The sequence below is a fragment of the Hemitrygon akajei genome, chromosome 1 (genome assembly GCF_048418815.1).
Source record: "Hemitrygon akajei chromosome 1, sHemAka1.3, whole genome shotgun sequence".
Taxonomy (NCBI): domain Eukaryota; kingdom Metazoa; phylum Chordata; class Chondrichthyes; order Myliobatiformes; family Dasyatidae; genus Hemitrygon; species Hemitrygon akajei.
Window position 1 is genome coordinate 180740350 of NC_133124.1, and position 11819 is coordinate 180752168.

Here is an 11819-nt window from a genome sequence, read left to right on the forward strand (position 1 = left end):
GCACCAGGAGCAGTAGGGCATCAACAAATAAGACTGCCCACACAAGAGCTAAAGCAGAAACCGCTAAGGTGCAAGCGTCATACGCTGAACAGGAAGCAAAACTGAAAATGGAAAAGGCTGCCAGAGAAGCCGAAAACCAGTGGAAAAGGTAAGGATAGAGTCAGAGTTAGAAGTGCTGATGCTACACCGAGAAGCAGAAGCTGCCAGGGTGGAAGCAGAGATATTAGAAAACGCTGAAGAAATGCACGTTCTAGATTAAGTAATATCTACTTCAGAAAGGACCAGATTGGAACGCACTAGTGACTACGTCCGATCTCAAATGGACCCGAAGATTCGTTCTTCCTCTCCATACTTATATGCTAACATCCCATTTCATGAGGAGTCACAGAGAGGCCCAATTGTATCGCATCCATCTGAGGAAGACAATTTACCCTTGCAACTTTGCGATGAAATCGAGAACGAAAGAGCTGATGACAAATACTTCTCGATGCCAAACTTACCAGATTTGGCGAGAGAAGAGGCAAAGGCTGAAGTCAGAACAGCAAATCCCATAATGAATGTACACCCTCAGTCATATACCCACCAACATATTCCCCCAGCCAGGGTGCCACTTGCAGTTGAACCCATGGCACAGTATTTAGCACAACGAGATCTCGTCACTTCAGGACTATACCAGCTTGAAGATAAGCCTGAAAATGACCGTGCATGGTACTCCTCATTCGCCAACACTACTGGCGGAGTCCAGCTCGAACCAACCCAAGAGTTGGATCTTATGACGAAATAGCTGGGAAAAGAATCATGCGAACAGGTGAGACGCATATGTTCAGTGTACATCAACAACCCCAAGCTAGCCTTACGCAAAGCATGGGAGAGACTTCGGGAGTGCTGTGTGGCCCCTGAAATGATTGAAATGGCACTATTTCAACGTCTGGAAAATTTTCCTAGGGAGTCAGCCAAGGACCACACTAAGCTGAGAGAGCTCGGAGATCTACTCATGGAGATTGAAGGCGCTAAAGAAGACAGCTATTTAACTGGCCTGTCATATCCAGATACCTCATACGGAATTGGACCAATTGTGGACAAACTTCCATCTGGGCTGCAGGAAAGGTGGATGTCTGTTGGCTCAGAGTACAAGGAGGAGAACGATGGTCGATTTCCACCCTTTAAGTATTTCACTAGGTTTGTGTGCAAGGAGGCGAAGAAGCAAAACGACCCTAGCTTCATGAGTCCAGGTAGCAGTACAATTTACACCAAGCCAGTCAAATCCACTTTGAATAATTTTAACATCAATAAACCTGTCTCAGTGTGTAAAACTGAAGCCTTTACAACTAACAATGACCCTAGCAAGAATTGTCCATTGCATAACAAACACCACCCCCTCAAAAATGCAGAACGTTTAGGAAAAAACCCTTTGATGAGAAAATGGCCCTTCTCAAGGAAAAAAAATATGTTTTAAATGCTGTTCCTCTACCTCTCACCTCGCTACAGAGTGTACGATTCCCGTGAGGTGCTCGGAATGTAATAGCACTAATCACGATGGGGCCATGCATCCCGACCCGTTACCACGAACTGACAACGCTCCTTCACCCTCACAACAGGACGGCGGGGAGGGAGAGGCTCACTCCAGGACAACAGTTGTCAGCTCGAGCTGCACAGAAGTTTGCGGTCAAGCTCAGTCAAGCCGTTCTTGTTCAAAGATCTGCCTCACTAAGGTGTACCCTAAGGGAGCCAAAGACAAGGCCATCAAAGCCTACGTAATCCTGGATGACCAGAGCAATTGCTCACTAGTCAGACCAGAGTTCTTTAACTTGTTCAACATAGAGAGTAATCAGTTCCCATACTACCTTAGAACTTGCTCAGGCAGCGTAGAAACATATGGCAGGAAGGCAGAAGGCTTTCAGCTCGAGTCCCTGGATGGTAAAGTTGTCATTTGTCTCCCTCCATTCTTGGAGTGCAATGAATTTTGAATAACCGCACTGAGATCCCGACGCCAAGTGCAGTGCTACACCAGCCACATCTCCACCACATCGCCAAGCACATCCCAGAACTGGATCCAAAAGCAGAAATACTCCTGCTACTAGGAAGAGATGTTCTCCAGGTGCACAAGGTCAGGCAGCAGGTCAATGGACCACACGACGCCCCCTTTGCCCAACGCCTGGATCTGGGCTGGGTGGTGATAGGAGAGGTGTGCCTTGGCAATGTACACAAACCGACAGTTAATACGCTCAAGACCAACGTGCTAGACAGTGTCCGCCATTCAATTTTTCAACCCTGCACAAGTTTCATGTGTATCAAGGAAGCACGACAAGGCTTTAACAAATGTAAAGTAACCGACAAGACACTGGGACAGTCAGTCATCGCTCAAACTGAGCATGATAATAAACTTGCTCCATCGGCACAAGACGCCATCTTCTTAAAAATAATGGACGCCAAGGTCTTCAGAGACAAAGCAAATAACTGGGTCACCCCACTACCTTTCAGAGAACCACGCCAGTGCTTGCCAAACAACAAAGAGCAGGCAGACAAGCGGTTCACGTCCTTGCAAAAAACCCTGAAAAGGAAACCTGAGATGCAGCAACAATACGTAGCATTCATGGAGAAGATCTTCGCTAATGGACATGCTGAAGTAGCACCGCCACGGAGGGAAGGCGAGGAGTGCTGGTACCTCCCAACGTTTGGGGTTTACCACCCACAAAAGCCCAATCAGATCAGGGTGGTCTTTGACTCCAGTGCTCAGTGTGCTGGTATCTCCCTCAATGATGTGCTCCTCACAGTCCCCGACCTCAACAATACCCTTCTCGGGGTCCTGCTGCGCTTCCGGAAGGAGAAGGTCGCAATCCGAGCGGACATCCAGCAGATGTTCCATTGCTTCTTAGTACAGGAGGATCATCGCAATTTCCTCCGTTTCTTATGGCACAAGGTCAATGACATTAACAAGGAAGTCATTGAGTACCGGATGAAAGTCCACATTTTTGGCAATAGTCCATTCTATGTCAATGACGGCTTGATATCGCTACAGAAAGAAGATGAAACAATCGATCTGCTCCGATGAACACAAGCCTCACTCGCCGAGTCAAACCTCCGCTTGCACAAATCCTTATCGGAGAAGTCCTCAGGTGGAGGGGGAGCTCCTGCCTTCTGCGTAAGGAGCATTAATGGCGAGAGTATGAAGGGGCTCTTTTCTGCAGCTGAAAGGTGAGAGTGTATTAACCGGCCTCAAGCACAAGCACAAGTTCGCATCAAACTGTCAGTCAGTCATGGAGGCCTTTCCACACGATGACTGTGCTCCGGCAATCAAGGACCTAGATCGAGATGGAGAAACCATACCCACACAAAGGAGTTTGGGCCTCCTTTGGGAGATTACGACTGACACATTCACGTTCTCTGTGCCGATCGTGATCAAGCCATTTACCCGCCGTGGAGTTCTCTCCACTGTCAACAGTGTTTTCGATCCCTTGGGTCTCCTGGCGCCAGTTACGATCCAGGGAAAAGCCCTTCTTGACTGTCTGCTCTTTGTTGTTTGGCAAGCGCTGGCGTGGTTCTCTGAAAGGTAGTGGGGCGACCCAGTTATTTGCCACATTCGCTGGTAGGGATGGACATGTCAGGAAGGTTGAGTTGAAAACTTCTGACCAAGGTGATGTGAAAACTTACCAAAGGCCAGTTGCAGAAGTCATTCTACTTCTGAAGTTTTGAATTATGTTCATAGTGACCTTACAAAGGTCAGGTGGGGAGTGTGTTGCCTTTAAGGCATTTGTTTAGTTTATTATATTTTCACTTTAGTAATTTGTTTGTAATTATTTTCTAGTTAAAGTTAAGGTTGTTGAAAGTAAATTTGTTGTCTGTGATGTATCACGGCATGTGATGACATCACACCCGGTTTCGCCGCGTCTTGTGGGAAAATACCGGTTTGGAGAAACGGGAAGGAGGGGGCTTGTGTGTGCAGGATCAACGTGAGAAAAGTTTTCATTCTACGCACTAAGAAACATCATAGAAGCAACACCGTAAGTTCATAAGATAATCGATGTGTTGAAGTAAAAATGTTAACACTGATTCTGTTAAAAGTAATGACGGTTGATAAAGTTTGTTGTCTTGTGTTATTGAAAGCTTTGCTGGATAGTTTGTGTTGAAGTGTATTTAAAGCCAGTTGATGGTGTAGGTAGATTCTGACTGTATGTTATATTTTAATGTAATATAGTTTGTTGTAGTTTTACTTTTGCAAGTATTTATGATGTAAATGTGATGTCAAGAAGGAAACAAATACTGTATATATTTTGTATTGTTTTATCAACAGTCTTCACCATACGTTAATGTGGAAGAGTGAACAGTAAACGGTTAATCTTACTGTGATCCTGTCTTCATTGACTACAGTTTACCTCAGTGTTTAGTTCAGAGTTCTTACACCTGATTAAGAACACTACACTAATGTAGTTCCTTTAATGGACTCTATGAAACAATTATTTTCTAGATGGAACCCACTTACACTTTCTTTAATAGGTTGTATCCATGCTGTGAAAATGATGATTTCACCTAGATTTTTATATATTTTTCAAAATATAGCTATCTTTTTAACTAAATTTTTTTGGATCAAATTGACTCTATTATTTCATCCTTTATTTGGAACAATAAAAGACCAAGAATGAATAAATATCATTTACAAAAATCTGAAAAAGATGGTGGACTTGCACTTCCTAATTTAAATGTACTGCGTATGTTAATCAAAATGGCTTCTTTGTTTGTTAAAAGTAAAAATGCTTCTTTGTCATGCTAACTGGTGAGAGAGTGGTTTTCTTGCAGAGCACTCTCGAAGCTTCTCAAAGCTTGTTTGGGTTATAGTTGCTGATAATGTGGGATTGTATTCATTTGTTGGCCAGTTGTGTTAGATGTTATTTTCTCTTATGGGTCTGTGAGCTGTGATTGCACGGACTTTTGGGAGTCGGGAAGAAGACCACGAGGAAGGTGGATGGGTGCGGCACTGCTGATCGATCACCGAGGGTAGTCCCAGGTGCGTGGGTCATGGAGGTCGGAGAAGATCGAAGAGTGATCGGAGGATTTGATGGCTGAGCTCCAACCATCTGCACTAATTGACTGAACTCTGATAAGTTTTGGCGCCTTTTCTTTATTTTCTTTCGCTTCATATATATTGTAGCATTATTAATCATTTAGTTCTAGTAAGATTTATAAAGTGTATTCTGTAAACGTACCTGGTGTGAGCTTGATATTGTATGTGCAAGTTTGCATTAGTGTGTATTTCACGGCATCCATGTAGATGGGAGGCGGGGTTTGGCGGGTGGACGAACCTTCCTCTAGACATACACCAGCCGGTCGCGTAAGCATTACATATGTGGGGGCTCATCCGGGATTGAATTTAAAGTAGATGTGTAAATCACGCACGTCCAGTAGCGCGGAGATGGATAGAGATAAGATTGTAAACTGGTGTGAGTTAGAGGATGTACCGGTGAATTATACGTGTGTGTTAAGCGGGGTGGGTTTCCGCGTTTCGGATGTTGCGTTAGTGCGGGGTTTGAGTTTGGACAAAGGTATGGGGCCGATAGAACTGGTGACCCATAGGTGCGGTAAAGAGATGGAGGGAAGCTGGGTGTTGGTTTGTACGAGTGCTGACGTCAGGATGTTGGAACTGCCAGCGACGGTCAGCGTCCGGGGGAGGTGAGGCCGTGGGGCCTCCACACCCTCCCGGAGGACGAAGGTGAAGAGACACCAGAGGAGGAGATAGGGTTGACCCCAGGGGAGGTGCCAGTAACCAGTAAGGGGGGGGGGTTGGAGTGAGAAGGCTTGGCCCGGCCACACCCCCCAGATAGAGTGGAGGCCCCCGAGCTGTCAGCCACCCTTAACTCCCTAGTGGGAGTGGCCGAGAGGCCGCAGCTGAAGCTGGGGGTGTTCTCCGGAGCCACTCCGGACGGGGAGGTGGACTATGAGACCTGGATCGAACACATGTCCCTGTTGTTAGAGGAGTGGCCAGGCTCAGATGAGGAGAAGAGACAGCGATTGATGGGAAGTTTGAGGGGTGTGGTGGCCAAAGTAGTCCGGGAGCTGAAAGCTGAACAGCCCTTGGCTTCATTGGAGGAGTATTGAGAAGTTTTGGAGGGAGTGTTTGGGCTGCTTTTAACACATGGAGCAAGAGAGAGGGGAAAAGCTCTCAGAATACATATTTCGGCCGGAGAGAACGCTTACGGGGTTGCGGTGCCGGGGGGTAGTGAAGGCACACGAAGTGGCAAGAGTGAGGATGAGTCAGATATTCAGTGGTTCCCTGGAGGAGGACAAGGTGGTGTGGAGTCTCTGGCTGTCCAATAAAAAGAGCCCCCCCCCACATCATTCGGAAAGCTGATTAGAGAGGTGCGGGAGGAAGAGAGCGCGTTGGGCTGGAAAAGGGGCTCGGGTCACCGGGAGCGATCCTCAGCGATACAGGAAGTGGTGGCCGGGTGGAGGACCGAGAAACCCAAGGGATCCCAGGGGAATAGGGACCCCCCTGTTTGATGGGACAGTCAGGGAGAGTACCCCCTCCGGGGGATGACCCGTGCAGTGGGCTGGGAGTGGCGGGCATCCCGGGAGAGGAGGGGTGGCAGGTAGCATATGCTTTAACTGTGGGAAAGAGGGGCATTTCAGGCGGGACTGTGAGCGGCCAAGGGTGTGCTATAGCTGTGGGGAAGAGGGACACTTTTGGAGGGGTTGTGAGAGACAAGGCGTCCCGCGGAGGGCAAGCCCCTGGGCGACTAAGGGAGAGGTGTCAGGAAACTTAGGACAGACTCAGTGAGGGAATGGACTGGAGTCTCTGGAGGAACACGTTCCCAGAAATCAGCCAGGGGACCACCGGGAGCTCAAGCCTTTATTCCGGCCGGGCTGGTGGGACCCAGTTCCAGCGTGTGCCTACGGATAGAGGGAGTTTACACAAAAGCCATCCTTGACACAGGATCGCAGGTTACCTTATTGTACCGGTCGTTCTACAACGGATATCTAAAGCACTTGCCAGTAACCCCATTTGACCCACTGGAGATTTGGGGTGTGAGTGAGGGTGATTATCCGTACGATGGGTACCTGTCAGTGAGATTGGAATTCTCGGAGGGCGATGTGGGAGTGTCTGAAGCTATGGAGACGTTGGTGTTGGTGTGTCTGGATCCGGTGGAAACAGGTGGCGCTGCCCTTCTGGTGGGGACTAACTCCCCTCTTGTGCGATGGCTCCTGGGAGCCTGTAAGGAGAAGGCGAGGGAGAACTTTCTGGAGACCCTCTCGGTACACCCAGTGTTTCAGGCGGTGTTGAAAGAAGTGGGGGACCCCCAGGGGCTGGATCCTGAGTGTAAACGAGGGACGGTGTGGTGTACGCAGGCGAGGCCTGGAGTGATACGGCCAGGGGAGGTGGCACTCATGATGGGGACCCCCAGGGGCTGGATCCTGAGTGCAAACGAGGGACGGTGTGGTGTACGCAGGCGAGGCCTGGAGTGATACGGCCAGGGGAAGTGGCACTCGTGATGGGGACCCCCAGGGGCTGGATCCTGAGTGTAAACGAGGGACGGTGTGGTGTACGCAGGCGAGGCCTGGAGTGATACGGCCAGGGGAGGTGACACTAGTGATGGATTCCCCAGAGTGCCGGCGGGCAAAGCCCTGTTAGTAGATGCCCCGGAAGATCTCGAGGGGGAGACACGATTTCCGGCGGGGGTGCTGGAGAGGCCCTCGGTGGTACATGCCGTGAGTGTCAGGAACATGACGAAGAGAGAGATCACCTTTAAGAGAGGGATGCCGCTGGCACGTTTGTTCCCGGTGACGGTAATGTCTATCGCACCGATGAGGGCCACTAGGGGGGAAGGATTGGTAAACAGAGGAAAGCTGACCGCTGAGGCCTTTAACTTTGGGGACTCTCCTGTGTTGCCGGAGTGGAAACGCAGGCTGGTGGAGAAGATGTTGAAGCTGGAAGATGTTTTTTCTCTTGGCGAGTTTGATGTGGGCTGTTCCAAGAGCACTCGCCATACCATCTGAGTGACTGAGGACACCCTGTTCAGAGAGAGGTCCCGGCGACTGGCCCCTGCAGATGTGGAAGACGTGCGGCAGCATTTGTACAAGCTGAAGGAAGCTAGAATCATCGCTGAGTCCCAAAGTCCCTACGCGTCCCCAATAGTAATGGCCCAGAAGAAGAACGGAAGGTTACAAATGTGTGTGGACTATCGGACTTTGAACCAGCGCACTGTCCCTGACCAGTATACCATCCTGAGGGTCGAAGACGCGCTGGCCTGCCTGAGTGGAGTGAAGTGGTTCAGTGTACTGGACTTGAGGAGTGGATATTACCAGATCCCCATGAGTGAGGTCAATAAAGAGAAGATGGCCTTTATCTGCCCACTGGGATTCTTCCAGTTCGAACGAATGCCCCAGGGCATATCGGGGGCCCCAGCCACCTTCCAGAGGCTCATGGAGAGGACTGTGGGGGATATGAAACTGCTCGAGCGCCCTACGCTCGTTTTTGGGGTTCTGTGGGTATTACCGCCGATTTGTGAAAGGATACGCTAAAATGTGTCACCTGTTGACTCAGCTATTGTGTGGCTATCCCCCGGTGGGAAAGAAAAGGAAGAGGGACTGAGGACAGGAAGCAGGAGGATACTGGAACCCGGCAGAGCCTTTTGAATCGAGCTGGAATGATCCATGTGAAGAGGCGTTCCAATCTTTGAAAAGGGCGCTGACACAGGCCCCGGTGTTGTCTTTTGCCGATCCCCAGAAGCTGTATGTGCTACACACTGATGCCAGCCGAGAGGGTCTAGGAGCTGTTCTGTACCAGGAGCATGGCAAACCACTGAAACTGGCAGCCTTTGTCAGCCGAAACTTGTCGCCACCTGAGAGAAACTACCCCACTCACAAGTTGGAGTTCCTGGCGCTGAAGTGGGCGGTGGTGGACAAGCTGAGCGATTACCTGTACGGAGCCAAGTTTGAGGTGAGAACGGATAACAATCCTCTCACTTATATCCTGACTTCGGCGAAACTGGATGCCACAGGACATCGGTGGCTGGCAGCCTTGTCGGTATATGTTTTCAGCCTGAAGTACCAGCCGGGAAACAGGAATGTCGATGCGGATGCTTTGTCACGTTGGGAGCCGGGGGGACCGGAGACGGACGAGGAGTGGGAGAGTATTCCTGCCACTGGAGTGAAAACCATGTGTCAGTTTGATATTGTCGTGGTTACTTGAAATGACCTGGAGACACAGACAATACTTCAAGAAAATTAAACCTTTATTTGCAAACAAAGGCTGAGACAATCAATGAACTTGTCACCGAAAGCCCCCCGAGCTCCGGTGTACAGCATTCTTTATAGTAATTTCTTATCTCAGTTACACTTCGGTTTCATCGCCATACCCAATCAATTTTTAATTGCATATCATCTATACATTAACTAATCAATCGCTCTTGCCTACCTCTCGGTGCGTCACCATTATTTTTCACCCGTTCGCATTGGGGCCTTATTCCTGGCCAAGATTATGTTTTCCAGACAACCTCCCTCACATTACATTCCTGCTCGCAGCATCCTGTCCGCCACCGTTATCTCGTACTAAACAAAGGCTGAGTGTAATACATGGGATACATCGCAGCTAATAGTGCTGCAAAACAAGCAGGTGTACTGTAATTGCCACAGTATGCAGCTAAGAGAGTACAAAGTATCTAGTTAAAACAACACATAGCAACATGTGTCTAGTAAAATAATACATAGTAATATTCAGTACCTAGAAGTGATTACATAGTATAGTAAATAGCTAATACATAGTGATTATATTTCAGGTATATATAATGATTATGTCAGGTATATTTCTCAATAATATCACCGTGAAGGCCGAGGGAAGGGGGAGGCCTGAGTGAGCAGTGGACCCCCTGGGGGCTTTTGATGACACCCTGCCCCAAGTTTACTGTGTTCTGACTGCACTGAAGACTAAACAGTTGCCCGAATAAGTCCGGGGGAAGTGGCAGCTGCTCAGTGAAATGACCCTGGCATTGGCACTGTGTGGAGGGCAGTGAAGAAGGGGGATGTGGCGTGGGCAGAGAAGGCGAAACACACGTCCGTGCCCTTACTACCGAAGGAGTGGCCTCGGTTGGATTTGAAGAACCAAGTTGTGTACCGGGTCACGGTGCCTCTGGACCAACCCCAGCGTTGGCCGCTGGTCATGCCCGAGGAGTATCGGAAGGCTGTACTCCAGGCACTGTATGATGATTCCGGGCACTTGGGGGTGGAAAAGACCTATGGATTACTCAAGGACCGGTTCTACTGGCCCCGGATGAGGGGGGAAGTCGAAGAATACTGTAGGGGATGCAGTCGTTGCATCCGGAGGAAGACCCTGCCCGCGTTGGCGGCTCCACTGTCGCACTTGCAGAGTGCGGGACCTCTGGACCTGGTATGTATGGATTTCCTGTCGATTGAGCCTGATACCGGCAACACCGCGAATGTCTTAGTCATCACCGATCATTACACTCGCTATGCTCAGGCATTTCCCACTAAGGATCAGAAGGTGACGACAGTGGTGAAGGTGTTATGGGAGAAGTATTTTGTTCATTATGGCCTTCCCAGGCGAATCCATAGCGATCAGGAGCGGGGCTTTGAGAGCCGGCTTATCCATGAATTACTGACTATGCTTGGGGTTGAGAAATCCAGGACCATCCCCTATCACCCACAGGGTGATCCTCAGCCCGAGAGGTTTAACCAGACACTGTTGGATATGCTCGGGACTCTAATAAGACTCTTAGCTGGCTACAAGCTGTGATACTTGCCAAAGGGGGTGTTACTAAGTACTGACCATGCAGGGTGCCCAAACTTTTCTTCGGGCCCTTTTCCTTTTCTGTTATTTTGAAACTGTGAAAGATGGAAATAAAAAAGTAATCTTGCTTAAAATATTAAGGAAATGTGTCATCTTTAACTTTATGCCTTTTGGAAATCAGGTCATCTTTTACTCGCTTAGCTATTCACAGTAACAGGAATTTTGACCGGGGTGCCCAAACTTTTTCATCCCGTGTACACGGTAACTTCACCTCGAGTGCCCGTGCCTTTATTTATTTGATATGTAGTTGCACAGACACAACACAGAGGAATGAGGGGAGTGGAGGAAGAGTTTTCAAAGGGGTAAATATTCACACAGTGTGGTGGGTACCAGAGGAGGCAGGTAATTGAATGGGAGGGCATGGATTATGATCACACGTACCGAGACACAGTGAAAAGTATTTGTTTGTGTGGCGTCTGTGCTGTGGTTTATTAAACTTTGTAAAAATATTCACCGAAATTCTGAATGGTACTTTAACTCTGTGACTTTACAGCATGTAAGGAGTCTGTACAAGTTATCGACTGTCGGTTTGTTAATGTCTAATGTCCGCGGGTAGCGGCTGGAACTTTCCCTTGGCCTCACCACACCAGTGGCATCAAGATGTCTGTCGACGAGCACACGAGTTGTTTGGATGAAGGAAATCAGGCCGAGTTAGTGGATGAGAACAAAAGACCAAAGCGTTTGTCTCTGAGGGTCTCTTGCTACGCTTGTGGAATAAACCCCGGAATACTGAGGCACCTTTCCCTCGGTTCCTGGGACTTCAGCCAGACTGGAGAGCCACGACTGAAGGGAGTCTCGGACAGAACCAGGGCGGTTTCATGAGTCACAGTTCCGAGTTTCCCCCGACGACAGCGATGATCAACTGGCGGCTGAGAATAATCAGCTCTCAAACCTTTGTAACTTACTCTGTAGTGTTGAGTGTGGTTTGTTTGTGCTTTCTGTTTTGTGATAATAAATTAGGCTGAAGTTACTCTCGTTGGGCTTCACACGTATGACCACATTCTGGTCTGTGTGTTTTGGGGCT

The 11819-nt window shown here is 48.9% G+C and overlaps 1 protein-coding gene across 2 annotated transcripts in view; it reads left to right on the plus strand.

The window, feature by feature from the left end:
• Window positions 1–11819, plus strand: part of LOC140733011 (contactin-5-like) — a 546274-nt gene that overhangs the window by 195024 nt on the left and 339431 nt on the right. The window lies entirely within an intron of this gene.